The sequence below is a fragment of the Pinus tabuliformis genome, chromosome 3_2 (assembly GCF_031772625.1).
Source record: "Pinus tabuliformis cultivar Carrire ecotype Pingquan chromosome 3_2, CPIR1, whole genome shotgun sequence".
Classification (NCBI taxonomy): Eukaryota; Viridiplantae; Streptophyta; class Pinopsida; order Pinales; family Pinaceae; genus Pinus; species Pinus tabuliformis.
The window spans coordinates 27,725,838-27,731,090 of NC_142302.1; positions in this window are offsets into that span (position 1 = coordinate 27,725,838).

Here is a 5,253-nt window from a genome sequence, read left to right on the forward strand (position 1 = left end):
TCCAAAACTAACCAATAGAACTGTGCCAATTCACTTGCCACATCACCAACTACAACCAATCACACCGTGACACTTGGTGAGATATGATTGAATGTTGACCAAGTTGACCCTACCTAGTCACTTGCCACGCCAGTAGTACGAATTGTTGACTGTGCACTGACTGGGCAGTTTTTTTTTTGCAAATTTTGCCTGTTTAGCAAAGCGAACAAAACTCAATCACTTCCTCATACGAACTCAGTTTTCAGTGAAATGAGTTGCGCTAGGATCATTCTTCCGAGATAAACGTGGTTGTTTAGGTTTCAAGCCATTATGAAAACTTTGATTTTTGAGCCAAATACTGAGTGCTTGATCATTCCTCCCTACTAGAAGCCTTTTGGACCTCGAAATTTCCTATCAATTATTCAATAGGTGAGGGTAAAACTCCCTCACATTCTCGATCTACAACCATTTGGCTTTAGAAGGACTTTATCCCTTGAGTCCCACTCTAAGGTATTCAACATCCCCTATTTTTGGAGTCCTAGTTCTTCTGTCAACTATGAGTTCCTGCTGAAGTTCATCAAGATATTCTGGTAAGAAATCATCTATTGTGGTCGCTGAACAAGCTCTCCTTGATCATCAACCAAAGGAGCCTCAAACAATCTCAAATTCTCAAAATTAACAATAGAGTATATTTTCATATAAGGAGGCAAATCAAGCTTAAATGCATTGTTACCAATCTTTTCTAGAATTTTAAAAGGACCATAATGGATTGGTCTAAGATTTTTACCTTCCCCTTAAAGTCTCTCTTTTCTAATATATAACCAAACTTCGTCTCCAACTTGAAATATGTGATCAACCTGGTGTTTTTCATGCCTTGTCTTGTAGCTGCTTTGACTCTTTTCCAACTGTTCTTGCATTGTATGATGTATCAACTGAATTTTCTCTATGAACTTCCTTTCCTTATCAATGTCATTGTGACCATCAATGGCAACATCTTTCTCAAAGATGAAGTCCAATGGTGATCTTGGAAAGTACCTATAACATGCCTAAAATGGTGATGTGTTTGTGGAAGAATTATTTGCCCTATTGTATGCATGTTGTATGTAATGCAGCTTTTCATCCCACAACTTGGGATGTCTGTTGCAATATCCTCTAAGAAGATGAATGAATGTTTTGTTGATGACATCAGTTTTTCCATGTGTTTGCAGATGAAAGGTTGTACTCTTCTTCAACTTTATGTCCATCATGTACCACAAATTTGACCCAAAATTCCCAGCAAATCGAGAATCTCAATCACTTACAATAGAATTAGGAAGACCAAAATGAACCCAAATGTTTTGGAAGAAAAGATGAGTTGTTTGTTCAACTATAATTTGATTTTTACATGGTGTTAATATGCACATTTTGTTGAACCTGTCTACAACTGCATACAAGTAATCAGGACCTTTCCTTGACAATGGAAGACCTCCTAGAAAATCCATTGAGATACTCTCCCATGGATGTGAAGGTATCGGAAGTGGAGTGTAGAATCCAAGTTTCCTATTGCTAGGCTTACTTGTTTCACACAAATAACATCCTCTTATGAAATGAGAAACATTTTCAAACATCTGTGGCCAATAAAAATACCTTTGGAGATTTTCTACTGTCTTGCCTACACCAAAGTGTCCAGCAATCAATGAGGTGTGTGCCTCCCTTATGATACTGTTTCTTTCTCCTTGTGGAATGAACAACTTGCCCAAATGATACAACAAACTATTATGTACATGATAATCCAACTCTTCAATTTGGTTTCCTTGACTCAAGCTTGCATATACACCTTGAAAGTCACTATCATTTGCATATTGTTCAATGTAAATTTCATGCAAAACAAAATTATGCTTGAGTATAACAGATGAATTTACAATAGGCATTGAAAGCATATCAGCTAGCTTATTGTAGATTCCCTTTTTGTACCGGATAACCAAATGAAACTATTGTAGAAAAGCCATCCATCTGAAATGTCATGACTGTTGCAACTTTGACTATGACTGTAAGTACTGCAATGGTTGATGGTTGGTATGGATAATGGTCTCTTTTCCCATCAAGTAGTGTTTCCATTTCTTAACACTTTGTACCAATGCATAAAGTTCTTTGTCATAAGTGGGATAGTTAGTTACAACTCCAATAAAAGTTTCAGAATGAAATGAAATGGGCTTACCATGCTGCATAAGAACTACTCCCATGGCATAATCACTAGCATCCATTTGAATCTCAAATGGTTGTCTAAGATCCAGAAGAGAAAATACCAGTGTTGAACTGATCTTTTGCTTCAAAGCGTCAAATGCTTTCTGTTGTACATCTCCCCAATGGAAGAATATCTTGACACTTGTCAATGCATGTAATGGAGCTGCAATAGAAGAAAAATTAGCAATAAACTTTCTCCAATATTGTGCTTCCCCTAAAAAGATTCTTACCTCTGTAACTATATTGGGCCAATTCAGAATGACCTCAACCTTAGAGGGGTCTATCTTAAGCTCGCCTCCTCCAACAATGTGTCCCAAATACACTAAATAAGTCTTTCCAAATTCACACTTTGACATCTTTAAAAACAACTGTTATTTTCTCAAGACATCAAGTACATTGTTTACATGCATGACAAGTTCATCTCTGGATTTGTTGAATATGAGTATATCATCTAAGTACACAATGAAAAATTCACATAGAAATGGTCTCAATACATCATTCATTACTCTCATGAAAGTAGCTGGAGTATTTGTAAGGCCGAAAGGCATAACAAGCCACTCAAACAATCCTTGTTTAGTTTTAAATGTGTTTTTCCAAATGTCCTCTTCAGCTATTCTAACTTGATGATAACCACTTCATAAATCTAACTTAGTAAAATACTTTGCATAACTCAACTAATCAAGCAAAGCATCAATTCTTGCGAGTTGATAATGATTCTTTACCATGATTTTGTTCAGCACACGAAAATCCACACACATGTGCCAAGTTCCATCCTTCTTTGGCACCAAGACAATGGGCGAACCACATGGCGAATTAGATGGGCATATGATACCTTTTTTTAGAAATTCTTGAATTTTCTTCTTGATTTCCATGCTCTCCATAATTGACATGCAATACATGCCAATGTTTGGAAGTGGAACATCTTGTTGCAGTTGTATCTCATGCTAAATTCCCCTCTTGGGAGGTAACCCCTTTGGTTCCTAAAACATCTTGCTATGGTCTCTTACCACATCAAACAAATCAAATTTTAATTTCTCATCACAACCTTCAAAAGATTCATAATCAATATCATTCTTTTTCTTGATCATGAGAAGCAAATTTTTTTTACTTGTATTTACTAGTCCCTTCATCTGCCCTGCATTAACCAAAGAAATGTTTAGCTTTTTGCGATGGGCTCTCAGAATATATTCCACCCCATTCTTGAGTAATAAGTATTTGCTTTCATGGCAATAAAATATTTATTTCCTATCTTACAAATAAGGACTACCCAAAATCATTCCTGAGATGTCAAGTGGAACTACATCTAACTCAACTTCGTTAATCAACTTTTCAGTAATGGCAAACTTGAACAAACACTTCCTTGTTACCTGTAACTTTGCATTGTTAACTATCCAACCTAATGGATATGGCTTATGATGAGGTACAGTTTCAAGGTTGAGCTTTTTGATCAAGTCTTCTGAAATTAAGTTTGATTCTGAACCACTATCAAATAATGCATCAATCTTTGTATGATTTGAAATTACCCGTACATGAAACAACTCTATTCTTGATTCTTCATTTGGAGTGTTGTTTTGACTGTTTGAGACATTAGTGCTTGCAAAAACTTCTTTTCCTTTTGTGAACATGGCTGAAATATTGGTCTCATCACCAGAATCTGAACCAAGGTCATGTTGTGTGGTAGCGTTCGTCTTTTGTTTTTCCTTATTGTTTTGTTTCTTGGGCCTTAGTTCGGGATGCAATTTCCAACAATGGGCTTCATCATGCCCAAATATGGAACAACGCTGGCATATGGTCTTCTTGCCTTCTTTCTTCACACTTTCATTCTTCTTTCCCTTCCATTCCACCCCTTCTCTTTCTCCTTACCCTTGAAAGGCTTCTTCTTACTACCCTCTTCCTTAATGTTCTTTCCCCTTGCTTCAAGGTGTGTGGCTTGCATACAAAACTCATCCAAATTGCTTGGATTGAACATAAGGATAGTATGTTTCAAATAGGAATGTAAACCCCCAATATATTTCAATAGTGTATCCTGGGAATTCAAATTTACTCATAACAACAATGCCCTCTTTCTAAACTCCTGTGTATAGTCTTGGATTGTTTGTCCTTTGAGCTATCTAAAATTCTGACAACTCATAATGGATTTTTGCATATAGGATAAAGGATAAAACTGTCTTTTAATTGTAGATAAAAAATTCAACCTATGAAATGGATATCTTACCATGAATTCACATTTCCTCTTGAGTCTTTTCTTCCCACCAGACTAATGATTCTCCTTCTAGCCTCAATGAAACCAACTAGATCTTTATGTCATCTTCTTGAATGTTCTGAATTCTGCAGTATACCTCCAATTACCGAATCTAATTGTCTAACCTTTCTACATTCACTTCACCATTGTACATGGGAAGTTCAAACTTAATGTCCAATTTGAGTAAGGGAGTTTTTCCTTTTGGGGTTTTTGAATGAGTATGGACAATTTCGGGGGTGGTAGTGGAAGATGATGCTGCGTGAGATGATGAATATTATGAGGAAGATGATGAAGATGGTGGAGATGGAGGTGGAATTCCTCCATTACCCTTGTAATCCTTCTTATCATCCTTTTTTTCTCTTGAGCTTCCTTCTCCATGTGTAGGTTTAGAACTCTCTCCAACCATTCTAGTTCTCCTCTCTTCATATAGGACTTTAACCATCTCAGTTAAAGTGTAGAAATAATTCTTGAATTCTTCTTCTTCTGAAGAAGGCCCTTCTGGCTCTCTTTCTCCAAACATAATTGTTGTGGATTCAGGCTCAGAAACTGGTACTGCTTGTACCTCTTCAATCTTAGTTTAAGGACAACTTGAGAAGTTTCAAGTGCAGTTGGAATTGGAACTTTGGGTGGTGGATATTGTGGCCTTGTGGCTCTCCTTATTCTAGGAATTACCTTAGGACTTGAAACCAACAGTTTTCCTTCTCCTCTTTGCAACCTTAACCTTGTAAGAATCACAATTTTGCAACCATTAAAGCCCTAATTGCACAAAACTCAAGCAATCAAGAAAATCAACGTTTCCTCTGATACCA